General features: G+C 46.7%; 84 non-coding genes and 6 pseudogenes across 84 annotated transcripts; all 90 read left to right on the forward strand.

Moving 5' to 3' along the window:
* The first annotated feature begins 44 nt into the window (after positions 1-44).
* Positions 45-163, forward strand: LOC125566257. The gene has a single exon (XR_007311264.1). It is a non-coding gene; the product is annotated as a 5S ribosomal RNA (ribosomal RNA).
* Positions 164-230: 67 nt separating this feature from the next.
* LOC125566133 lies at positions 231-349 on the forward strand. Its single transcript, XR_007311140.1, has one exon. It is a non-coding gene; the product is annotated as a 5S ribosomal RNA (ribosomal RNA).
* A 67-nt stretch (positions 350-416) lies between these two features.
* On the forward strand, positions 417-535 carry LOC125563879. The gene has a single exon (XR_007308898.1). It is a non-coding gene; the product is annotated as a 5S ribosomal RNA (ribosomal RNA).
* A 67-nt stretch (positions 536-602) lies between these two features.
* On the forward strand, positions 603-721 carry LOC125565568. Its single transcript, XR_007310580.1, has one exon. It is a non-coding gene; the product is annotated as a 5S ribosomal RNA (ribosomal RNA).
* Positions 722-788: 67 nt separating this feature from the next.
* LOC125564571 lies at positions 789-907 on the forward strand. Its single transcript, XR_007309590.1, has one exon. It is a non-coding gene; the product is annotated as a 5S ribosomal RNA (ribosomal RNA).
* Positions 908-974: 67 nt separating this feature from the next.
* LOC125566144 lies at positions 975-1,093 on the forward strand. Its single transcript, XR_007311151.1, has one exon. It is a non-coding gene; the product is annotated as a 5S ribosomal RNA (ribosomal RNA).
* A 67-nt stretch (positions 1,094-1,160) lies between these two features.
* LOC125566029 lies at positions 1,161-1,279 on the forward strand. The gene has a single exon (XR_007311037.1). It is a non-coding gene; the product is annotated as a 5S ribosomal RNA (ribosomal RNA).
* Positions 1,280-1,346: 67 nt separating this feature from the next.
* LOC125564736 lies at positions 1,347-1,465 on the forward strand. The gene has a single exon (XR_007309756.1). It is a non-coding gene; the product is annotated as a 5S ribosomal RNA (ribosomal RNA).
* A 67-nt stretch (positions 1,466-1,532) lies between these two features.
* LOC125565077 lies at positions 1,533-1,651 on the forward strand. The gene has a single exon (XR_007310095.1). It is a non-coding gene; the product is annotated as a 5S ribosomal RNA (ribosomal RNA).
* Positions 1,652-1,718: 67 nt separating this feature from the next.
* On the forward strand, positions 1,719-1,837 carry LOC125566226. Its single transcript, XR_007311232.1, has one exon. It is a non-coding gene; the product is annotated as a 5S ribosomal RNA (ribosomal RNA).
* A 67-nt stretch (positions 1,838-1,904) lies between these two features.
* LOC125564111 lies at positions 1,905-2,023 on the forward strand. Its single transcript, XR_007309130.1, has one exon. It is a non-coding gene; the product is annotated as a 5S ribosomal RNA (ribosomal RNA).
* Positions 2,024-2,090: 67 nt separating this feature from the next.
* LOC125564155 lies at positions 2,091-2,209 on the forward strand. The gene has a single exon (XR_007309175.1). It is a non-coding gene; the product is annotated as a 5S ribosomal RNA (ribosomal RNA).
* Positions 2,210-2,276: 67 nt separating this feature from the next.
* LOC125565749 lies at positions 2,277-2,395 on the forward strand. The gene has a single exon (XR_007310760.1). It is a non-coding gene; the product is annotated as a 5S ribosomal RNA (ribosomal RNA).
* Positions 2,396-2,462: 67 nt separating this feature from the next.
* Positions 2,463-2,581, forward strand: LOC125564142. Its single transcript, XR_007309162.1, has one exon. It is a non-coding gene; the product is annotated as a 5S ribosomal RNA (ribosomal RNA).
* A 67-nt stretch (positions 2,582-2,648) lies between these two features.
* On the forward strand, positions 2,649-2,767 carry LOC125564612. The gene has a single exon (XR_007309631.1). It is a non-coding gene; the product is annotated as a 5S ribosomal RNA (ribosomal RNA).
* Positions 2,768-2,834: 67 nt separating this feature from the next.
* Positions 2,835-2,953, forward strand: LOC125566332. The gene has a single exon (XR_007311339.1). It is a non-coding gene; the product is annotated as a 5S ribosomal RNA (ribosomal RNA).
* Positions 2,954-3,020: 67 nt separating this feature from the next.
* On the forward strand, positions 3,021-3,139 carry LOC125566500. Its single transcript, XR_007311509.1, has one exon. It is a non-coding gene; the product is annotated as a 5S ribosomal RNA (ribosomal RNA).
* Positions 3,140-3,206: 67 nt separating this feature from the next.
* Positions 3,207-3,325, forward strand: LOC125565280. Its single transcript, XR_007310295.1, has one exon. It is a non-coding gene; the product is annotated as a 5S ribosomal RNA (ribosomal RNA).
* Positions 3,326-3,392: 67 nt separating this feature from the next.
* Positions 3,393-3,511, forward strand: LOC125565234. Its single transcript, XR_007310249.1, has one exon. It is a non-coding gene; the product is annotated as a 5S ribosomal RNA (ribosomal RNA).
* A 67-nt stretch (positions 3,512-3,578) lies between these two features.
* LOC125566878 lies at positions 3,579-3,697 on the forward strand (annotated as a pseudogene).
* Positions 3,698-3,764: 67 nt separating this feature from the next.
* Positions 3,765-3,883, forward strand: LOC125564091. The gene has a single exon (XR_007309110.1). It is a non-coding gene; the product is annotated as a 5S ribosomal RNA (ribosomal RNA).
* A 67-nt stretch (positions 3,884-3,950) lies between these two features.
* Positions 3,951-4,069, forward strand: LOC125565569. The gene has a single exon (XR_007310581.1). It is a non-coding gene; the product is annotated as a 5S ribosomal RNA (ribosomal RNA).
* Positions 4,070-4,136: 67 nt separating this feature from the next.
* Positions 4,137-4,255, forward strand: LOC125564737. The gene has a single exon (XR_007309757.1). It is a non-coding gene; the product is annotated as a 5S ribosomal RNA (ribosomal RNA).
* A 67-nt stretch (positions 4,256-4,322) lies between these two features.
* Positions 4,323-4,441, forward strand: LOC125565832. Its single transcript, XR_007310841.1, has one exon. It is a non-coding gene; the product is annotated as a 5S ribosomal RNA (ribosomal RNA).
* A 67-nt stretch (positions 4,442-4,508) lies between these two features.
* Positions 4,509-4,627, forward strand: LOC125565997. The gene has a single exon (XR_007311005.1). It is a non-coding gene; the product is annotated as a 5S ribosomal RNA (ribosomal RNA).
* Positions 4,628-4,694: 67 nt separating this feature from the next.
* LOC125566198 lies at positions 4,695-4,813 on the forward strand. The gene has a single exon (XR_007311205.1). It is a non-coding gene; the product is annotated as a 5S ribosomal RNA (ribosomal RNA).
* Positions 4,814-4,880: 67 nt separating this feature from the next.
* On the forward strand, positions 4,881-4,999 carry LOC125565949. Its single transcript, XR_007310957.1, has one exon. It is a non-coding gene; the product is annotated as a 5S ribosomal RNA (ribosomal RNA).
* Positions 5,000-5,066: 67 nt separating this feature from the next.
* Positions 5,067-5,185, forward strand: LOC125564994. The gene has a single exon (XR_007310012.1). It is a non-coding gene; the product is annotated as a 5S ribosomal RNA (ribosomal RNA).
* Positions 5,186-5,252: 67 nt separating this feature from the next.
* On the forward strand, positions 5,253-5,371 carry LOC125566155. Its single transcript, XR_007311162.1, has one exon. It is a non-coding gene; the product is annotated as a 5S ribosomal RNA (ribosomal RNA).
* Positions 5,372-5,438: 67 nt separating this feature from the next.
* LOC125563880 lies at positions 5,439-5,557 on the forward strand. Its single transcript, XR_007308899.1, has one exon. It is a non-coding gene; the product is annotated as a 5S ribosomal RNA (ribosomal RNA).
* A 67-nt stretch (positions 5,558-5,624) lies between these two features.
* LOC125565570 lies at positions 5,625-5,743 on the forward strand. Its single transcript, XR_007310582.1, has one exon. It is a non-coding gene; the product is annotated as a 5S ribosomal RNA (ribosomal RNA).
* A 67-nt stretch (positions 5,744-5,810) lies between these two features.
* On the forward strand, positions 5,811-5,929 carry LOC125566501. Its single transcript, XR_007311510.1, has one exon. It is a non-coding gene; the product is annotated as a 5S ribosomal RNA (ribosomal RNA).
* A 67-nt stretch (positions 5,930-5,996) lies between these two features.
* Positions 5,997-6,115, forward strand: LOC125565281. Its single transcript, XR_007310296.1, has one exon. It is a non-coding gene; the product is annotated as a 5S ribosomal RNA (ribosomal RNA).
* A 67-nt stretch (positions 6,116-6,182) lies between these two features.
* Positions 6,183-6,301, forward strand: LOC125565968. The gene has a single exon (XR_007310976.1). It is a non-coding gene; the product is annotated as a 5S ribosomal RNA (ribosomal RNA).
* Positions 6,302-6,368: 67 nt separating this feature from the next.
* Positions 6,369-6,487, forward strand: LOC125566740 (annotated as a pseudogene).
* A 67-nt stretch (positions 6,488-6,554) lies between these two features.
* On the forward strand, positions 6,555-6,673 carry LOC125564092. Its single transcript, XR_007309111.1, has one exon. It is a non-coding gene; the product is annotated as a 5S ribosomal RNA (ribosomal RNA).
* Positions 6,674-6,740: 67 nt separating this feature from the next.
* LOC125565571 lies at positions 6,741-6,859 on the forward strand. The gene has a single exon (XR_007310583.1). It is a non-coding gene; the product is annotated as a 5S ribosomal RNA (ribosomal RNA).
* A 67-nt stretch (positions 6,860-6,926) lies between these two features.
* LOC125564739 lies at positions 6,927-7,045 on the forward strand. Its single transcript, XR_007309758.1, has one exon. It is a non-coding gene; the product is annotated as a 5S ribosomal RNA (ribosomal RNA).
* Positions 7,046-7,112: 67 nt separating this feature from the next.
* LOC125564439 lies at positions 7,113-7,231 on the forward strand. Its single transcript, XR_007309457.1, has one exon. It is a non-coding gene; the product is annotated as a 5S ribosomal RNA (ribosomal RNA).
* A 67-nt stretch (positions 7,232-7,298) lies between these two features.
* On the forward strand, positions 7,299-7,417 carry LOC125565998. The gene has a single exon (XR_007311006.1). It is a non-coding gene; the product is annotated as a 5S ribosomal RNA (ribosomal RNA).
* A 67-nt stretch (positions 7,418-7,484) lies between these two features.
* On the forward strand, positions 7,485-7,603 carry LOC125565200. Its single transcript, XR_007310216.1, has one exon. It is a non-coding gene; the product is annotated as a 5S ribosomal RNA (ribosomal RNA).
* A 67-nt stretch (positions 7,604-7,670) lies between these two features.
* On the forward strand, positions 7,671-7,789 carry LOC125564441. The gene has a single exon (XR_007309459.1). It is a non-coding gene; the product is annotated as a 5S ribosomal RNA (ribosomal RNA).
* Positions 7,790-7,856: 67 nt separating this feature from the next.
* LOC125566016 lies at positions 7,857-7,975 on the forward strand. Its single transcript, XR_007311024.1, has one exon. It is a non-coding gene; the product is annotated as a 5S ribosomal RNA (ribosomal RNA).
* A 67-nt stretch (positions 7,976-8,042) lies between these two features.
* Positions 8,043-8,161, forward strand: LOC125566166. The gene has a single exon (XR_007311173.1). It is a non-coding gene; the product is annotated as a 5S ribosomal RNA (ribosomal RNA).
* A 67-nt stretch (positions 8,162-8,228) lies between these two features.
* LOC125563235 lies at positions 8,229-8,347 on the forward strand. Its single transcript, XR_007308254.1, has one exon. It is a non-coding gene; the product is annotated as a 5S ribosomal RNA (ribosomal RNA).
* A 67-nt stretch (positions 8,348-8,414) lies between these two features.
* On the forward strand, positions 8,415-8,533 carry LOC125564282. Its single transcript, XR_007309302.1, has one exon. It is a non-coding gene; the product is annotated as a 5S ribosomal RNA (ribosomal RNA).
* A 67-nt stretch (positions 8,534-8,600) lies between these two features.
* Positions 8,601-8,719, forward strand: LOC125565929. The gene has a single exon (XR_007310937.1). It is a non-coding gene; the product is annotated as a 5S ribosomal RNA (ribosomal RNA).
* Positions 8,720-8,786: 67 nt separating this feature from the next.
* On the forward strand, positions 8,787-8,905 carry LOC125566961 (annotated as a pseudogene).
* Positions 8,906-8,972: 67 nt separating this feature from the next.
* LOC125564740 lies at positions 8,973-9,091 on the forward strand. The gene has a single exon (XR_007309759.1). It is a non-coding gene; the product is annotated as a 5S ribosomal RNA (ribosomal RNA).
* A 67-nt stretch (positions 9,092-9,158) lies between these two features.
* LOC125565268 lies at positions 9,159-9,277 on the forward strand. The gene has a single exon (XR_007310283.1). It is a non-coding gene; the product is annotated as a 5S ribosomal RNA (ribosomal RNA).
* A 67-nt stretch (positions 9,278-9,344) lies between these two features.
* Positions 9,345-9,463, forward strand: LOC125566757 (annotated as a pseudogene).
* A 67-nt stretch (positions 9,464-9,530) lies between these two features.
* LOC125565201 lies at positions 9,531-9,649 on the forward strand. The gene has a single exon (XR_007310217.1). It is a non-coding gene; the product is annotated as a 5S ribosomal RNA (ribosomal RNA).
* Positions 9,650-9,716: 67 nt separating this feature from the next.
* LOC125565797 lies at positions 9,717-9,835 on the forward strand. The gene has a single exon (XR_007310808.1). It is a non-coding gene; the product is annotated as a 5S ribosomal RNA (ribosomal RNA).
* Positions 9,836-9,902: 67 nt separating this feature from the next.
* Positions 9,903-10,021, forward strand: LOC125566258. The gene has a single exon (XR_007311265.1). It is a non-coding gene; the product is annotated as a 5S ribosomal RNA (ribosomal RNA).
* A 67-nt stretch (positions 10,022-10,088) lies between these two features.
* On the forward strand, positions 10,089-10,207 carry LOC125566177. The gene has a single exon (XR_007311184.1). It is a non-coding gene; the product is annotated as a 5S ribosomal RNA (ribosomal RNA).
* A 67-nt stretch (positions 10,208-10,274) lies between these two features.
* Positions 10,275-10,393, forward strand: LOC125563881. Its single transcript, XR_007308900.1, has one exon. It is a non-coding gene; the product is annotated as a 5S ribosomal RNA (ribosomal RNA).
* A 67-nt stretch (positions 10,394-10,460) lies between these two features.
* LOC125565572 lies at positions 10,461-10,579 on the forward strand. Its single transcript, XR_007310584.1, has one exon. It is a non-coding gene; the product is annotated as a 5S ribosomal RNA (ribosomal RNA).
* Positions 10,580-10,646: 67 nt separating this feature from the next.
* LOC125564572 lies at positions 10,647-10,765 on the forward strand. The gene has a single exon (XR_007309591.1). It is a non-coding gene; the product is annotated as a 5S ribosomal RNA (ribosomal RNA).
* Positions 10,766-10,832: 67 nt separating this feature from the next.
* Positions 10,833-10,951, forward strand: LOC125566189. Its single transcript, XR_007311196.1, has one exon. It is a non-coding gene; the product is annotated as a 5S ribosomal RNA (ribosomal RNA).
* Positions 10,952-11,018: 67 nt separating this feature from the next.
* Positions 11,019-11,137, forward strand: LOC125566030. Its single transcript, XR_007311038.1, has one exon. It is a non-coding gene; the product is annotated as a 5S ribosomal RNA (ribosomal RNA).
* Positions 11,138-11,204: 67 nt separating this feature from the next.
* Positions 11,205-11,323, forward strand: LOC125564742. Its single transcript, XR_007309761.1, has one exon. It is a non-coding gene; the product is annotated as a 5S ribosomal RNA (ribosomal RNA).
* A 67-nt stretch (positions 11,324-11,390) lies between these two features.
* On the forward strand, positions 11,391-11,509 carry LOC125566063. Its single transcript, XR_007311069.1, has one exon. It is a non-coding gene; the product is annotated as a 5S ribosomal RNA (ribosomal RNA).
* Positions 11,510-11,576: 67 nt separating this feature from the next.
* On the forward strand, positions 11,577-11,695 carry LOC125566227. Its single transcript, XR_007311233.1, has one exon. It is a non-coding gene; the product is annotated as a 5S ribosomal RNA (ribosomal RNA).
* A 67-nt stretch (positions 11,696-11,762) lies between these two features.
* Positions 11,763-11,881, forward strand: LOC125565202. The gene has a single exon (XR_007310218.1). It is a non-coding gene; the product is annotated as a 5S ribosomal RNA (ribosomal RNA).
* Positions 11,882-11,948: 67 nt separating this feature from the next.
* Positions 11,949-12,067, forward strand: LOC125564870. The gene has a single exon (XR_007309888.1). It is a non-coding gene; the product is annotated as a 5S ribosomal RNA (ribosomal RNA).
* Positions 12,068-12,134: 67 nt separating this feature from the next.
* LOC125565750 lies at positions 12,135-12,253 on the forward strand. The gene has a single exon (XR_007310761.1). It is a non-coding gene; the product is annotated as a 5S ribosomal RNA (ribosomal RNA).
* A 67-nt stretch (positions 12,254-12,320) lies between these two features.
* LOC125564143 lies at positions 12,321-12,439 on the forward strand. The gene has a single exon (XR_007309163.1). It is a non-coding gene; the product is annotated as a 5S ribosomal RNA (ribosomal RNA).
* A 67-nt stretch (positions 12,440-12,506) lies between these two features.
* LOC125564613 lies at positions 12,507-12,625 on the forward strand. Its single transcript, XR_007309632.1, has one exon. It is a non-coding gene; the product is annotated as a 5S ribosomal RNA (ribosomal RNA).
* A 67-nt stretch (positions 12,626-12,692) lies between these two features.
* Positions 12,693-12,811, forward strand: LOC125565573. The gene has a single exon (XR_007310585.1). It is a non-coding gene; the product is annotated as a 5S ribosomal RNA (ribosomal RNA).
* A 67-nt stretch (positions 12,812-12,878) lies between these two features.
* Positions 12,879-12,997, forward strand: LOC125566502. Its single transcript, XR_007311511.1, has one exon. It is a non-coding gene; the product is annotated as a 5S ribosomal RNA (ribosomal RNA).
* Positions 12,998-13,064: 67 nt separating this feature from the next.
* LOC125565282 lies at positions 13,065-13,183 on the forward strand. The gene has a single exon (XR_007310297.1). It is a non-coding gene; the product is annotated as a 5S ribosomal RNA (ribosomal RNA).
* A 67-nt stretch (positions 13,184-13,250) lies between these two features.
* On the forward strand, positions 13,251-13,369 carry LOC125565235. The gene has a single exon (XR_007310250.1). It is a non-coding gene; the product is annotated as a 5S ribosomal RNA (ribosomal RNA).
* A 67-nt stretch (positions 13,370-13,436) lies between these two features.
* LOC125566741 lies at positions 13,437-13,555 on the forward strand (annotated as a pseudogene).
* A 67-nt stretch (positions 13,556-13,622) lies between these two features.
* LOC125565746 lies at positions 13,623-13,741 on the forward strand. The gene has a single exon (XR_007310757.1). It is a non-coding gene; the product is annotated as a 5S ribosomal RNA (ribosomal RNA).
* Positions 13,742-13,808: 67 nt separating this feature from the next.
* LOC125565574 lies at positions 13,809-13,927 on the forward strand. The gene has a single exon (XR_007310586.1). It is a non-coding gene; the product is annotated as a 5S ribosomal RNA (ribosomal RNA).
* A 67-nt stretch (positions 13,928-13,994) lies between these two features.
* Positions 13,995-14,113, forward strand: LOC125564743. The gene has a single exon (XR_007309763.1). It is a non-coding gene; the product is annotated as a 5S ribosomal RNA (ribosomal RNA).
* Positions 14,114-14,180: 67 nt separating this feature from the next.
* On the forward strand, positions 14,181-14,299 carry LOC125565835. The gene has a single exon (XR_007310843.1). It is a non-coding gene; the product is annotated as a 5S ribosomal RNA (ribosomal RNA).
* Positions 14,300-14,366: 67 nt separating this feature from the next.
* Positions 14,367-14,485, forward strand: LOC125566000. Its single transcript, XR_007311008.1, has one exon. It is a non-coding gene; the product is annotated as a 5S ribosomal RNA (ribosomal RNA).
* Positions 14,486-14,552: 67 nt separating this feature from the next.
* LOC125565985 lies at positions 14,553-14,671 on the forward strand. The gene has a single exon (XR_007310993.1). It is a non-coding gene; the product is annotated as a 5S ribosomal RNA (ribosomal RNA).
* Positions 14,672-14,738: 67 nt separating this feature from the next.
* LOC125564442 lies at positions 14,739-14,857 on the forward strand. Its single transcript, XR_007309460.1, has one exon. It is a non-coding gene; the product is annotated as a 5S ribosomal RNA (ribosomal RNA).
* A 67-nt stretch (positions 14,858-14,924) lies between these two features.
* Positions 14,925-15,043, forward strand: LOC125564996. Its single transcript, XR_007310014.1, has one exon. It is a non-coding gene; the product is annotated as a 5S ribosomal RNA (ribosomal RNA).
* A 67-nt stretch (positions 15,044-15,110) lies between these two features.
* On the forward strand, positions 15,111-15,229 carry LOC125566200. Its single transcript, XR_007311207.1, has one exon. It is a non-coding gene; the product is annotated as a 5S ribosomal RNA (ribosomal RNA).
* A 67-nt stretch (positions 15,230-15,296) lies between these two features.
* Positions 15,297-15,415, forward strand: LOC125563882. The gene has a single exon (XR_007308901.1). It is a non-coding gene; the product is annotated as a 5S ribosomal RNA (ribosomal RNA).
* Positions 15,416-15,482: 67 nt separating this feature from the next.
* Positions 15,483-15,601, forward strand: LOC125565575. The gene has a single exon (XR_007310587.1). It is a non-coding gene; the product is annotated as a 5S ribosomal RNA (ribosomal RNA).
* A 67-nt stretch (positions 15,602-15,668) lies between these two features.
* On the forward strand, positions 15,669-15,787 carry LOC125566503. Its single transcript, XR_007311512.1, has one exon. It is a non-coding gene; the product is annotated as a 5S ribosomal RNA (ribosomal RNA).
* A 67-nt stretch (positions 15,788-15,854) lies between these two features.
* Positions 15,855-15,973, forward strand: LOC125565283. Its single transcript, XR_007310298.1, has one exon. It is a non-coding gene; the product is annotated as a 5S ribosomal RNA (ribosomal RNA).
* A 67-nt stretch (positions 15,974-16,040) lies between these two features.
* LOC125565969 lies at positions 16,041-16,159 on the forward strand. Its single transcript, XR_007310977.1, has one exon. It is a non-coding gene; the product is annotated as a 5S ribosomal RNA (ribosomal RNA).
* A 67-nt stretch (positions 16,160-16,226) lies between these two features.
* On the forward strand, positions 16,227-16,345 carry LOC125566742 (annotated as a pseudogene).
* A 67-nt stretch (positions 16,346-16,412) lies between these two features.
* LOC125564093 lies at positions 16,413-16,531 on the forward strand. Its single transcript, XR_007309112.1, has one exon. It is a non-coding gene; the product is annotated as a 5S ribosomal RNA (ribosomal RNA).
* Positions 16,532-16,598: 67 nt separating this feature from the next.
* Positions 16,599-16,717, forward strand: LOC125566032. Its single transcript, XR_007311040.1, has one exon. It is a non-coding gene; the product is annotated as a 5S ribosomal RNA (ribosomal RNA).
* Positions 16,718-16,734: the final 17 nt, after the last annotated feature.

Genomic DNA, 16,734 nt, shown 5'->3' on the forward strand with positions numbered 1-16,734 from the left:
TCACAGGACTGTTATATCAAATCTATTTCTTATACAGTTCTGTCGTCTACGGCCATACCACTGAGAAAGCACCGGTTCTCGTCCGATCACCGTAGTTAAGCTCAGTAGGGCACGGCTAGTACTTGGATTGGTGACCGCCTGGGAATACCGTCTGCTGTAGGCATTTCCTTTTTGTTATCGAGGTACTCACAGGACTGTTATATAATAGATAGATCTTAAACAGTTCTATCGTCTACGGCCATACCACTGAGAAAGCACCGGTTCTCGTCCGATCACCGAAGTTAAGCTCAGTAGGGCGCGGTTAGTACTTGGATGGGTGACCGCCTGGGAATACCGTGTGCTGTAGGCATTTCCTTTTTGTCATCGAAGTACTAACAGGACTGTTATATAATAGATAGATCTTAAACAGTTCTGTCGTCTACGACCATACCACTGAGAAAGCACCGGTTCTCGTCCGATCACCGAAGTTAAGCTCAGTAGGGCGCGGTTAGTACTTGGATGGGTGACCGCCTGGGAATACCGTGTGCTGTAGGCATTTCCTTTTTGTCATCGAAGTACTCACAGGACTGTTATATAATAGATAGATCTTACACAGTTCTATCGTCTACGGCCATACCACTTAGAAAGCACCGGTTCTCGTCCGATCACCGAAGTTAAGCTCAGTAGGGCGCGGTAAGTACTTGGATGGGTGACCGCTTCGGAATACCGTGTGCTGTAGGCATTTCCTTTTTGTTATCGAGGTACTCACAGGACTGTTATATAATAGATAGATCTTAAACTGTTCTAACGTCTACGGCCATAACACTGAGAAAGCACCGGTTCTCGTCCGATCACCGAAGTTAAGCTCAGTAGGGCGCGGTTAGTACTTGGATGGGTGACCGCCTGGGAATACCGTGTGCTGTAGGCATTTACTTTTTGTTTTCGAAGTACTCACAGGACTGTTATATAATATATATTTCTTACACAGTTCTGTCGTCTACGGCCATACCACTGAGAAAGCACCGGTTCTCGTCCGATCACCGAAGTTAAGCTCAGTAGGGCGCGGTTAGTACTTGGATGGGTGACCGCCTGGGAATACCGTGTGCTGTAGGCATTTCCTTTTTGTCATCGAAGTACTCACAGGACTGTTATATAATAGATAGATCTTACACAGTTCTATCGTCTACGGCCATACCACTTAGAAAGCACCGGTTCTCGTCCGATCACCGAAGGTAAGCTCAGTAGGGCGCGGTAAGTACTTGGATGGGTGACCGCTTCGGAATACCGTGTGCTGTAGGCATTTCCTTTTACTTACCAAAGTACTCACAGGACTGTTATATAAAATCTATTTCTTACACAGTTCTGTCGTCTACGGCCATACCACTGAGAAAGCACCGGTTCTCGTCCGATCACCGTAGTTAAGCTCATTAGGGCACGGTTAGTACTTGGATGGGTGACCGCCTGAGAATACCGTGTGCTGTAGGCATTTTCTTTTTGTTATCGTGGTACTCACAGGACTGTTATATAATAGATAGATCTTAAACAGTTCTGTCGTCTACGGCCATACCACTGAGAAAGCACCGGTTCTCGTCCGATCACCGAAGTTAAGCTCAGTAGGGCGCGGTAAGTACTTGGACGGGTGACCGCCTGGAAATACCGTGTGCTGTAGGCATTTCCTTTTTGTTACCGAAGTACTCACAGGACTGTTATATAAAATCTATTTCTTACACAGTTCTGTCGTCTACGGCCATACCACTGAGAAAGCACCGGTTCCCGTCCGATTACCGTAGTTAAGCTCATTAGGGCACGGTTAGTACTTGGACGGGTGACCGCCTGGAAATACCGTGTGCTGTAGGCATTTCCTTTTTGTTACCGAAGTACTCACAGGACTGTTATATAAAATCTATTTCTTACACACTTCTGTCGTCTACGGCCATACCACTGAGAAAGCACCGGTTCTCGTCCGATCACCGTAGTTAAGCTCAGTAGGGCACGGTTAGTACTTGGACGGGTGACCGCCTGGGAATACCGTGTGCTGTAGGCATTTCCTTTTTCTTATCGATGTACTCACAGGACTGTTATATAATAGATAGACCTTACACAGCTCTATCGTCTACGGCCATACCACTGAGAAAGCACCGGTTCTCGTCCGATCACCGAAGTTAAGCTCAGTAGGGCGCGGTAAGTACTTGGATGGGTGACCGCTTCGGAATACCTTGTGCTGTAGGCATTTCCTTTTTGTTACCGAAGTACTCACAGGACTGTTATATCAAATCTATTTCTTATACAGTTCTGTCGTCTACGGCCATACCATTGAGAAAGCACCGGTTCTCGTCCGATCACCGTAGTTAAGCTCAGTAGGGCACGGCTAGTACTTGGATTGGTGACCGCCTGGGAATACCGTGTGCTGTAGGCATTTCCTTTTTGTTATCGAGGTACTCACAGGACTGTTATATAATAGATAGATCTTAAACAGTTCTATCGTCTACGGGCATACCACTGAGAAAGCACCGGTTCTCGTCCGATCACCGAAGTTAAGCTCAGTAGGGCGCGGTTAGTACTTGGATGGGTGACCGCCTGGGAATACCGTGTGCTGTAGGCATTTCCTTTTTGTCATCGAAGTACTAACAGGACTGTTATATAATAGATAGATCTTAAACAGTTCTGTCGTCTACGACAATACCACTGAGAAAGCACCGGTTCTCGTCCGATCACCGAAGTTAAGCTCAGTAGGGCGCGGTTAGTACTTGGATGGGTGACCGCCTGGGAATACCGTGTGCTGTAGGCATTTCCTTTTTGTCATCGAAGTACTCACAGGACTGTTATATAATAGATAGATCTTACACAGTTCTATCGTCTACGGCCATACCACTTAGAAAGCACCGGTTCTCGTCCGATCACCGAAGTTAAGCTCAGTAGGGCGCGGTAAGTACTTGGATGGGTGACAGCTTCGGAATACCGTGTGCTGTAGGCATTTCCTTTTTGTCATCGAAGTACTCACAGGACTGTTATATAATATATATTTCTTACACAGTTCTATCGTCTACGGCCATACCACTTAGAAAGCACCGGTTCTCGTCCCATCACCGAAGTTAAGCTCAGTAGGGCGCGGTAAGTACTTGGATGGGTGACCGCTTCGGAATACCGTGTGCTGTAGGCATTTCCTTTTTGTTACAAAAGTGCTCACAGGACTGTTATATAAAATCTATTTCTTACACAGTTCTGTCGTCTACGGCCATACCACTGAGAAAGCACCGGTTCTCTACCGATCACCGTAGTTAAGCTCAGTAGGGCACGGTTAGTACTTGGATGGGTGACCGCCTGCGAATACCGTGTGCTGTAGGCATTTCCTTTTTGTTATCGAGGTACTCACAGGACTGTTATATAATAGATAGATCTTAAACAGTTCTGTCGTCTACGACCATACCACTGAGAAAGCACCGGTTCTCGTCCGATCACCGAATTTAAGCTCAGTAGGGCGCGGTTAGTACTTGGATGGGTGACCGCCTGGGAATACCGTGTGCTGTAGGCATTTCATTTTTGTCATCGAAGTACTCACAGGACTGTTATATAATAGATAGATCTTACACAGTTCTATCGTCTACGGCCATACCACTTAGAAAGCACCGGTTCTCGTCCCATCACCTAAGTTAAGCTCAGTAGGGCACGGTAAGTACTTGGATGGGTGATCGCTTCGGAATACCGTGTGCTGTAGGCATTTCCTTTTTGTCATCGAAGTACTCACAGGACTGTTATATAATAGATAGATCTTACACAGTTCTATCGTCTACGGCCATACCACTTAGAAAGCACCGGTTCTCGTCCGATCACCGAAGTTAAGCTCAGTAGGGCGCGGTTAGTACTTGGATGGGTGACCGCCTGGGAATACCGTGTGCTGTAGGCATTTCCATTTTGTCATCGAAGTACTCACAGGACTGTTATATAATAGATAGGTCTTACACAGTTCTATCGTCTACGGCCATACCACTTAGAAAGCACCGGTTCTCGTCCGATCACCGAAGTTAAGCTCAGTAGGGCGCGGTAAGTACTTGGATGGGTGACCGCTTCGGAATACCGTGTGCTGTAGGCATTTCCTTTTTCTTACCAAAGTACTCACAGGACTGTTATATAAAATCTATTTCTTACACAGTTCTGTCGTCTACGGCCATACCACTGAGAAAGCACCGGTTCTCGTCCGATCACCGTAGTTAAGCTCATTAGGGCACGGTTAGTACTTGGATGGGTGACCGCCTGAGAATACCGTGTGCTGTAGGCATTTTCTTTTTGTTATCGTGGTACTCACAGGACTGTTATATAATAGATAGATCTTAAACAGTTCTGTCGTCTACGGCCATACCACTGAGAAAGCACCGGTTCTCGTCCGATCACCGAAGTTAAGCTCAGTAGGGCGCGGTAAGTACTTGGATGGGTGACCGCTTCGGAATACAGTGTGCTGTAGGCATTTCCTTTTTGTTACCGAAGTACTCACAGGACTGTTATATAAAATCTATTTCTTACACAGTTCTGTCGTCTACGGCCATACCACTGAGAAAGCACCGGTTCCCGTCCGATTACCGAAGTTAAGCTCATTAGGGCACGGTTAGTACTTGGACGGGTGACCGCCTGGAAATACCGTGTGCTGTAGGCATTTCCTTTTTGTTACCGAAGTACTCACAGGACTGTTATATAAAATCTATTTCTTACACACTTCTGTCGTCTACGGCCATACCACTGAGAAAGCACCGGTTCTCGTCCGATCACCGTAGTTAAGCTCAGTAGGATACGGTTAGTACTTGGACGGGTGACCGCCTGGGAATACCGTGTGCTGTACGCATTTCCTTTTTCTTATCGATGTACTCACAGGACTGTTATATAATAGATAGACCTTACACAGTTCTATCGTCTACGGCCATACCACTGAGAAAGCACCGGTTCTCGTCCGATCTTCGAAGTTAAGCTCAGTAGGGCGCGGTAAGTACTTGGATGGGTGACCGCTTCGGAATACCGTGTGCTGTAGGCATTTCCTTTTTGTTACCGAAGTACTCACAGGACTGTTATATCAAATCTATTTCTTATACAGTTCTGTCGTCTACGGCCATACCACTGAGAAAGCACCGGTTCTCGTCCGATCACCGTAGTTAAGCTCAGTAGGGCACGGCTAGTACTTGGATTGGTGACCGCCTGGGAATACCGTGTGCTGTAGGCATTTCCTTTTTGTTATCGAGGTACTCACAGGACTGTTATATAATAGATAGATCTTAAACAGTTCTATCGTCTACGGCCATACCACTGAGAAAGCACCGGTTCTCGTCCGATCACCGAAGTTAAGCTCAGTAGGGCGCGGTTAGTACTTGGATGGGTGACCGCCTGGGAATACCGTGTGCTGTAGGCATTTCCTTTTTGTCATCGAAGTACTAACAGGACTGTTATATAATAGATAGATCTTAAACAGTTCTGTCGTCTACGACCATACCACTGAGAAAGCACCGGTTCTCGTCCGATCACCGAAGTTAAGCTCAGTAGGGCGCGGTTAGTACTTGGATGGGTGACCGCCTGGGAATACCGTGTGCTGTAGGCATTTCCTTTTTGTCATCGAAGTACTCACAGGACTGTTATATAATAGATAGATCTTACACAGTTCTATCGTCTACGGCCATACCACTTAGAAAGCACCGGTTCTCGTCCGATCACCGAAGTTAAGCTCAGTAGGGCGCGGTAAGTACTTGGATGGGTGACCGCTTCGGAATACCGTGTGCTGTAGGCATTTCCTTTTTGTCATCGAAGTACTCACAGGACTGTTATATAATATATATTTCTTACACAGTTCTATCGTCTACGGCCATACCACTTAGAAAGCACCGGTTCTCGTCCCATCACCGAAGTTAAGCTCAGTAGGGCGCGGTAAGTACTTGGATGGGTGACCGCTTCGGAATACCGTGTGCTGTAGGCATTTCCTTTTTGTTACAAAAGTGCTCACAGGACTGTTATATAAAATCTATTTCTTACACAGTTCTGTCGTCTACGGCCATACCACTGAGAAAGCACCGGTTCTCTACCGATCACCGTAGTTAAGCTCAGTAGGGCACGGTTAGTACTTGGATGGGTGACCGCCTGCGAATACCGTGTGCTGTAGGCATTTCCTTTTTGTTATCGAGGTACTCACAGGACTGTTATATAATAGATAGATCTTAAACAGTTCTGTCGTCTACGACCATACCACTAAGAAAGCACCGGTTCTCGTCCGATCACCGAATTTAAGCTCAGTAGGGCGCGGTTAGTACTTGGATGGGTGACCGCCTGGGAATACCGTGTGCTGTAGGCATTTCATTTTTGTCATCGAAGTACTCACAGGACTGTTATATAATAGATAGATCTTACACAGTTCTATCGTCTACGGCCATACCACTTAGAAAGCACCGGTTCTCGTCCCATCACCTAAGTTAAGCTCAGTAGGGCACGGTAAGTACTTGGATGGGTGACCGCTTCGGAATACCGTGTGCTGTAGGCATTTCCTTTTTGTCATCGAAGTACTCACAGGACTGTTATATAATAGATAGATCTTACACAGTTCTATCGTCTACGGCCATACCACTTAGAAAGCACCGGTTCTCGTCCGATCACCGAAGTTAAGCTCAGTAGGGCGCGGTTAGTACTTGGATGGGTGACCGCCTGGGAATACCGTGTGCTGTAGGCATTTCCATTTTGTCATCGAAGTACTCACAAGACTGTTATATAATAGATAGGTCTTACACAGTTCTATCGTCTACGGCCATACCACTTAGAAAGCACCGGTTCTCGTCCGATCACCGAAGTTAAGCTCAGTAGGGCGCGGTAAGTACTTGGATGGGTGACCGCTTCGGAATACCGTGTGCTGTAGGCATTTCCTTTTTCTTACCAAAGTACTCACACGACTGTTATATAAAATCTATTTCTTACACAGTTCTGTCGTCTACGGCCATACCACTGAGAAAGCACCGGTTCTCGTCCGATCACCGTAGTTAAGCTCATTAGGGCACGGTTAGTACTTGGATGGGTGACCGCCTGAGAATACCGTGTGCTGTAGGCATTTTCTTTTTGTTATCGTGGTACTCACAGGACTGTTATATAATAGATAGATCTTAAACAGTTCTGTCGTCTACGGCCATACCACTGAGAAAGCACCGGTTCTCGTCCGATCACCGAAGTTAAGCTCAGTAGGGCGCGGTAAGTACTTGGATGGGTGACCGCTTCGGAATACCGTGTGCTGTAGGCATTTCCTTTTTGTTACCGAAGTACTCACAGGACTGTTATATAAAATCTATTTCTTACACAGTTCTGTCGTCTACGGCCATACCACTGAGAAAGCACCGGTTCCCGTCCGATTACCGAAGTTAAGCTCATTAGGGCACGGTTAGTACTTGGACGGGTGACCGCCTGGAAATACCGTGTGCTGTAGGCATTTCCTTTTTGTTACCGAAGTACTCACAGGACTGTTATATAAAATCTATTTCTTACACAGTTCTGTCGTCTACGGCCATACCACTGAGAAAGCACCGGTTCTCGTCCGATCACCGTAGTTAAGCTCAGTAGGGCACGGTTAGTACTTGGACGGGTGACCGCCTGGGAATACCGTGTGCTGTACGCATTTCCTTTTTCTTATCGATGTACTGACAGGACTGTTATATAATAGATAGACCTTACACAGTTCTATCGTCTACGGCCATACCACTGAGAAAGCACCGGTTCTCGTCCGATCACCGAAGTTAAGCTCAGTAGGGCGCGGTAAGTACTTGGATGGGTGACCGCTTCGGAATACCGTGTGCTGTAGGCATTTCCTTTTTGTTACCGAAGTACTCACAGGACTGTTATATCAAATCTATTTCTTATACAGTTCTGTCGTCTACGGCCATACCACTGAGAAAGCACCGGTTCTCGTCCGATCACCGTAGTTAAGCTGAGTAGGGCACGGCTAGTACTTGGATTGGTGACCGCCTGGGAATACCGTGTGCTGTAGGCATTTCCTTTTTGTTATCGAGGTACTCACAGGACTGTTATATAATAGATAGATCTTAAACAGTTCTATCGTCTACGGCCATACCACTGAGAAAGCACCGGTTCTCGTCCGATCACCGAAGTTAAGCTCAGTAGGGCGCGGTTAGTACTTGGATGGGTGACCGCCTGGGAATACCGTGTGCTGTAGGCATTTCCTTTTTGTCATCGAAGTACTCACAGGACTGTTATATAATATATATTTCTTACACAGTTCTGTCGTCTACGGCCATACCACTGAGAAAGCACCGGTTCTCGTCCGATCACCGAAGTTAAGCTCAGTCGGGCACGGTTAGTACTTGGATGGGTGACCGCCTGGGAATACCGTGTGCTGTAGGCATTTCCTTTTTGTCATCGAGGTACTCACAGGACTGTTATATAATAGATAGATCTTAAACAGTTCTATCGTCTACGGCCATACCACTGAGAAAGCACCGGTTCTCGTCCGATCACCGAATTTAAGCTCAGTAGGGCGCGGTTAGTACTTGGATGGGTGACCGCCTGGGAATACCGTGTGCTGTAGGCATTTCCTTTTTGTCATCGAAGTACTCACAGGACTGTTATATAATAGATAGATCTTACACAGTTCTATCATCTACGGCCATACCACTTAGAAAGCACCGGTTCTCGTCCGATCACCGAAGTTAAGCTCAGTAGGGCGCGGTAAGTACTTGGATGGGTGACCACTTCGGAATACCGTGTGCTGTAGGCATTTCCTTTTTGTTATCGAGGTACTGACAGGACTGTTATATAATAGATAGATGTTACACAGTTCTATCGTTTACGGCCATACCACTGAGAAAGCACCAGTTCTCGTCCGATCACAGAACTTAAAGTCAGTATGGCACGGTTAGTACTTGGACGGGTGACCGCCTGGGAATACCGTGTGCTGTAGGCATTTCCTTTTTGTTATCGAGGTACTCACAGGACTGTTATATAATAGATAGATCTTAAACAGTTCTATCGTCTACGGCCATACCACTGAGAAAGCACCGGTTCTCGTCCGATCACCGTAGTTAAGCTCATTAGGGCACGGTTAGTACTTGGATGGGTGACCGCCTGAGAATACCGTGTGCTGTAGGCATTTTCTTTTTGTTATCGTGGTACTCACACGACTGTTATATAATAGATAGATCTTAAACAGTTCTGTCGTCTACGGCCATACCACTGAGAAAGCACCGGTTCTCGTCCGATTACCGAAGTTAAGCTCAGTAGGGCGCGGTAAGTACTTGGATGGGTGACCGCTTCGGAATACCGTGTGCTGTAGGCATTTCCTTTTTGTTACCGAAGTACTCACAGGACTGTTATATAAAATCTATTTCTTACACAGTTCTGTCGTCTACGGCCATACCACTGAGAAAGCACCGGTTCCCGTCCTATTACCGTAGTTAAGCTCATTAGGGCACGGTTAGTACTTGGACGGGTGACCGCCTGGAAATACCGTGTGCTGTAGGCATTTCCTTTTTGTTACCGAAGTACTCACAGGACTGTTATATAAAATCTATTTCTTAGACACTTCTGTCGTCTACGGCCATACCACTGAGAAAGCACCGGTTCTCGTCCGATCACCGTAGTTAAGCTCAGTAGGGCACGGTTAGTACTTGGACGGGTGACCGCCTGGGAATACCGTGTGCTGTACGCATTTCCTTTTTCTTATCGATGTACTCACAGGACTGTTATATAATAGATAGACCTTACACAGTTCTATCGTCTACGGCCATACCACTGAGAAAGCACCGGTTCTCGTCCGATGACCGAAGTTAAGCTCAGTAGGGCGCGGTAAGTACTTGGATGGGTGACCGCTTCGGAATACCGTGTGCTGTAGGCATTTCCTTTTTGTTACCGAAGTACTCACAGGACTGTTATATCAAATCAATTTCTTATACAGTTCTTTCGTCTACGGCCATACCACTGAGAAAGCACCGGTTCTCGTCCGATCACCGTAGTTAAGCTCAGTAGGGCACGGCTAGTACTTGGATTGGTGACCGCCTGGGAATACCGTCTGCTGTAGGCATTTCCTTTTTGTTATCGAGGTACTCACAGGACTGTTATATAATAGATAGATCTTAAACAGTTCTATCGTCTACGGCCATACCACTGAGAAAGCACCGGTTCTCGTCCGATCACCGAAGTTAAGCTCAGTAGGGCGCGGTTAGTACTTGGATGGGTGACCGCCTGGGAATACCGTGTGCTGTAGGCATTTCCTTTTTGTCATCGAAGTACTAACAGGACTGTTATATAATAGATAGATCTTAAACAGTTCTGTCGTCTACGACCATACCACTGAGAAAGCACCGGTTCTCGTCCGATCACCGAAGTTAAGCTCAGTAGGGCGCGGTTAGTACTTGGATGGGTGACCGCCTGGGAATACCGTGTGCTGTAGGCATTTCCTTTTTGTCATCGAAGTACTCACAGGACTGTTATATAATAGATAGATCTTACACAGTTCTATCGTCTACGGCCATACCACTTAGAAAGCACCGGTTCTCGTCCGATCACCGAAGTTAAGCTCAGTAGGGCGCGGTAAGTACTTGGATGGGTGACCGCTTCGGAATACCGTGTGCTGTAGGCATTTCCTTTTTGTTATCGAGGTACTCACAGGACTGTTATATAATAGATAGATCTTAAACTGTTCTAACGTCTACGGCCATAACACTGAGAAAGCACCGGTTCTCGTCCGATCACCGAAGTTAAGCTCAGTAGGGCGCGGTTAGTACTTGGATGGGTGACCGCCTGGGAATACCGTGTGCTGTAGGCATTTACTTTTTGTTTTCGAAGTACTCACAGGACTGTTATATAATATATATTTCTTACACAGTTCTGTCGTCTACGGCCATACCACTGAGAAAGCACCGGTTCTCGTCCGATCACCGAAGTTAAGCTCAGTAGGGCGCGGTTAGTACTTGGATGGGTGACCGCCTGGGAATACCGTGTGCTGTAGGCATTTCCTTTTTGTCATCGAAGTACTCACAGGACTGTTATATAATAGATAGATCTTACACAGTTCTATCGTCTACGGCCATACCACTTAGAAAGCACCGGTTCTCGTCCGATCACCGAAGGTAAGCTCAGTAGGGCGCGGTAAGTACTTGGATGGGTGACCGCTTCGGAATACCGTGTGCTGTAGGCATTTCCTTTTACTTACCAAAGTACTCACAGGACTGTTATATAAAATCTATTTCTTACACAGTTCTGTCGTCTACGGCCATACCACTGAGAAAGCACCGGTTCTCGTCCGATCACCGTAGTTAAGCTCATTAGGGCACGGTTAGTACTTGGATGGGTGACCGCCTGAGAATACCGTGTGCTGTAGGCATTTTCTTTTTGTTATCGTGGTACTCACAGGACTGTTATATAATAGATAGATCTTAAACAGTTCTGTCGTCTACGGCCATACCACTGAGAAAGCACCGGTTCTCGTCCGATCACCGAAGTTGAGCTCAGTAGGGCGCGGTAAGTACTTGGACGGGTGACCGCCTGGAAATACCGTGTGCTGTAGGCATTTCCTTTTTGTTACCGAAGTACTCACAGGACTGTTATATAAAATCTATTTCTTACACAGTTCTGTCGTCTACGGCCATACCACTGAGAAAGCACCGGTTCCCGTCCGATTACCGTAGTTAAGCTCATTAGGGCACGGTTAGTACTTGGACGGGTGACCGCCTGGAAATACCGTGTGCTGTAGGCATTTCCTTTTTGTTACCGAAGTACTCACAGGACTGTTATATAAAATCTATTTCTTACACACTTCTGTCGTCTACGGCCATACCACTGAGAAAGCACCGGTTCTCGTCCGATCACCGTAGTTAAGCTCAGTAGGGCACGGTTAGTACTTGGACGGGTGACCGCCTGGGAATACCGTGTGCTGTACGCATTTCCTTTTTCTTATCGATGTACTCACAGGACTGTTATATAATAGATAGACCTTACACAGCTCTATCGTCTACGGCCATACCACTGAGAAAGCACCGGTTCTCGTCCGATCACCGAAGATAAGCTCAGTAGGGCGCGGTAAGTACTTGGATGGGTGACCGCTTCGGAATACCTTGTGCTGTAGGCATTTCCTTTTTGTTACCGAAGTACTCACAGGACTGTTATATCAAATCTATTTCTTATACAGTTCTGTCGTCTACGGCCATACCATTGAGAAAGCACCGGTTCTCGTCCGATCACCGTAGTTAAGCTCAGTAGGGCACGGCTAGTACTTGGATTGGTGACCGCCTGGGAATACCGTGTGCTGTAGGCATTTCCTTTTTGTTATCGAGGTACTCACAGGACTGTTATATAATAGATAGATCTTAAACAGTTCTATCGTCTACGGGCATACCACTGAGAAAGCACCGGTTCTCGTCCGATCACCGAAGTTAAGCTCAGTAGGGCGCGGTTAGTACTTGGATGGGTGACCGCCTGGGAATACCGTGTGCTGTAGGCATTTCCTTTTTGTCATCGAAGTACTAACAGGACTGTTATATAATAGATAGATCTTAAACAGTTCTGTCGTCTACGACAATACCACTGAGAAAGCACCGGTTCTCGTCCGATCACCGAAGTTAAGCTCAGTAGGGCGCGGTTAGTACTTGGATGGGTGACCGCCTGGGAATACCGTGTGCTGTAGGCATTTCCTTTTTGTCATCGAAGTACTCACAGGACTGTTATATAATAGATAGATCTTACACAGTTCTATCGTCTACGGCCATACCACTTAGAAAGCACCGGTTCTCGTCCGATCACCGAAGTTAAGCTCAGTAGGGCGCGGTAAGTACTTGGATGGGTGACCGCTTCGGAATACCGTGTGCTGTAGGCATTTCCTTTTTGTCATCGAAGTACTCACAGGACTGTTATATAATATATATTTCTTACACAGTTCTATCGTCTACGGCCATACCACTTAGAAAGCACCGGTTCTCGTCCCATCACCGAAGTTAAGCTCAGTAGGGCGCGGTAAGTACTTGGATGGGTGACCGCTTCGGAATACCGTGTGCTGTAGGCATTTCCTTTTTGTTACAAAAGTGCTCACAGGACTGTTATATAAAATCTATTTCTTACACAGTTCTGTCGTCTACGGCCATACCACTGAGAAAGCACCGGTTCTCTACCGATCACCGTAGTTAAGCTCAGTAGGGCACGGTTAGTACTTGGATGGGTGACCGCCTGCGAATACCGTGTGCTGTAGGCATTTCCTTTTTGTTATCGAGGTACTCACAGGACTGTTATATAATAGATAGATCTTAAACAGTTCTGTCGTCTACGACCATACCACTGAGAAAGCACCGGTTCTCGTCCGATCACCGAATTTAAGCTCAGTAGGGCGCGGTTAGTACTTGGATGGGTGACCGCCTGGGAATACCGTGTGCTGTAGGCATTTCATTTTTGTCATCGAAGTACTCACAGGACTGTTATATAGTAGATAGATCTTACACAGTTCTATCGTCTACGGCCATACCACTTAGAAAGCACCGGTTCTCGTCCCATCACCTAAGTTAAGCTCAGTAGGGCACGGTAAGTACTTGGATGGGTGACCGCTTCGGAATACCGTGTGCTGTAGGCATTTCCTTTTTGTCATCGAAGTACTCACAGGACTGTTATATAATAGATAGATCTTACACAGTTCTATCGTCTACGGCCATACCACTTAGAAAGCACCGGTTCTCGTCCGATCACCGAAGTTAAGCTCAGTAGGGCGCGGTTAGTACTTGGATGTGTGACCGCCTGGGAATACCGTGTGCTGTAGGCATTTCCATTTTGTCATCGAAGTACTCACAGGACTGTTATATAATAGATAGGTCTTACACAGTTCTATCGTCTACGGCCATACCACTTAGAAAGCACCGGTTCTCGTCCGATCACCGAAGTTAAGCTCAGTAGGGCGCGGTAAGTACTTGGATGGGTGACCGCTTCGGAATACCGTGTGCTGTAGGCATTTCCTTTTTCTTACCAAAGTACTCACAGGACTGTTATATAAAATCTATTTCTTACACAGTTCTGTCGTCTACGGCCATACCACTGAGAAAGCACCGGTTCTCGTCCGATCACCGTAGTTAAGCTCATTAGGGCACGGTTAGTACTTGGATGGGTGACCGCCTGAGAATACCGTGTGCTGTAGGCATTTTCTTTTTGTTATCGTGGTACTCACAGGACTGTTATATAATAGATAGATCTTAAACAGTTCTGTCGTCTACGGCCATACCACTGAGAAAGCACCGGTTCTCGTCCGATCACCGAAGTTAAGCTCAGTAGGGCGCGGTAAGTACTTGGATGGGTGACCGCTTCGGAATACAGTGTGCTGTAGGCATTTCCTTTTTGTTACCGAAGTACTCACAGGACTGTTATATAAAATCTATTTCTTACACAGTTCTGTCGTCTACGGCCATACCACTGAGAAAGCACCGGTTCCCGTCCGATTACCGAAGTTAAGCTCATTAGGGCACGGTTAGTACTTGGACGGGTGACCGCCTGGAAATACCGTGTGCTGTAGGCATTTCCTTTTTGTTACCGAAGTACTCACAGGACTGTTATATAAAATCTATTTCTTACACACTTCTGTCGTCTACGGCCATACCACTGAGAAAGCACCGGTTCTCGTCCGATCACCGTAGTTAAGCTCAGTAGGGCACGGTTAGTACTTGGACGGGTGACCGCCTGGAAATACCGTGTGCTGTACGCATTTCCTTTTTCTTATCGATGTACTCACAGGACTGTTATATAATAGATAGACCTTACACAGTTCTATCGTCTACGGCCATACCACTGAGAAAGCACCGGTTCTCGTCCGATCACCGAAGTTAAGCTCAGTAGGGCGCGGTAAGTACTTGGATGGGTGACCGCTTCGGAATACCGTGTGCTGTAGGCATTTCCTTTTTGTTACCGAAGTACTCACAGGACTGTTATATCAAATCTATTTCTTATACAGTTCTGTCGTCTACGGCCATACCACTGAGAAAGCACCGGTTCTCGTCCGATCACCGTAGTTAAGCTCAGTAGGGCACGGCTAGTACTTGGATTGGTGACCGCCTGGGAATACCGTGTGCTGTAGGCATTTCCTTTTTGTTATCGAGGTACTCACAGGACTGTTATATAATAGATAGATCTTAAACAGTTCTATCGTCTACGGCCATACCACTGAGAAAGCACCGGTTCTCGTCCGATCACCGAAGTTAAGCTCAGTAGGGCGCGGTTAGTACTTGGATGGGTGACCGCCTGGGAATACCGTGTGCTGTAGGCATTTCCTTTTTGTCATTGAAGTACTAACAGGACTGTTATATAATAGATAGATCTTAAACAGTTCTGTCGTCTACGACCATACCACTGAGAAAGCACCGGTTCTCGTCCGATCACCGAAGTTAAGCTCAGTAGGGCGCGGTTAGTACTTGGATGGGTGACCGCCTGGGAATACCGTGTGCTGTAGGCATTTCCTTTTTGTCATCGAAGTACTCACAGGACTGTTATATAATAGATAGATCTTACACAGTTCTATCGTCTACGGCCATACCACTTAGAAAGCACCGGTTCTCGTCCGATCACCGAAGTTAAGCTCAGTAGGGCGCGGTAAGTACTTGGATGGGTGACCGCTTCGGAATACCGTGTGCTGTAGGCATTTCCTTTTTGTCATCGAAGTACTCACAGGACTGTTATATAATATATATTTCTTACACAGTTCTATCGTCTACGGCCATACCACTTAGAAAGCACCGGTTCTCGTCCCATCACCGAAGTTAAGCTCAGTAGGGCGCGGTAAGTACTTGGATGGGTGACCGCTTCGGAATACCGTGTGCTGTAGGCATTTCCTTTTTGTTACAAAAGTGCTCACAGGACTGTTATATAAAATCTATTTCTTACACAGTTCTGTCGTCTACGGCCATACCACTGAGAAAGCACCGGTTCTCTACCGATCACCGTAGTTAAGCTCAGTAGGGCACGGTTAGTACTTGGATGGGTGACCGCCTGCGAATACCGTGTGCTGTAGGCATTTCCTTTTTGTTATCGAGGTACTCACAGGACTGTTATATAATAGATAGATCTTAAACAGTTCTGTCGTCTACGACCATACCACTAAGAAAGCACCGGTTCTCGTCCGATCACCGAATTTAAGCTCAGTAGGGCGCGGTTAGTACTTGGATGGGTGACCGCCTGGGAATACCGTGTGCTGTAGGCATTTCATTTTTGTCATCGAAGTACTCACAGGACTGTTATATAATAGATAGATCTTACACAGTTCTATCGTCTACGGCCATACCACTTAGAAAGCACCGGTTCTCGTCCCATCACCTAAGTTAAGCTCAGTAGGGCACGGTAAGTACTTGGATGGGTGACCGCTTCGGAATACCGTGTGCTGTAGGCATTTCCTTTTTGTCATCGAAGTACTCACAGGACTGTTATATAATAGATAGATCTTACACAGTTCTATCGTCTACGGCCATACCACTTAGAAAGCACCGGTTCTCGTCCGATCACCGAAGTTAAGCTCAGTAGGGCGCGGTTAGTACTTGGATGGGTGACCGCCTGGGAATACCGTGTGCTGTAGGCATTTCCATTTTGTCATCGAAGTACTCACAGGACTGTTATATAATAGATAGGTCTTACACAGTTCTATCGTCTACGGCCATACCACTTAGAAAGCACCGGTTCTCGTCCGATCACCGAAGTTAACCTCAGTAGGGCGCGGTAAGTACTTGGATGGGTGACCGCTTCGGAATACCGTGTGCTGTAGGCATTTCCTTTTTCTTACCA

This window comes from Nematostella vectensis, chromosome 5, assembly GCF_932526225.1.
Source record: "Nematostella vectensis chromosome 5, jaNemVect1.1, whole genome shotgun sequence".
Classification (NCBI taxonomy): domain Eukaryota; kingdom Metazoa; phylum Cnidaria; class Anthozoa; order Actiniaria; family Edwardsiidae; genus Nematostella; species Nematostella vectensis.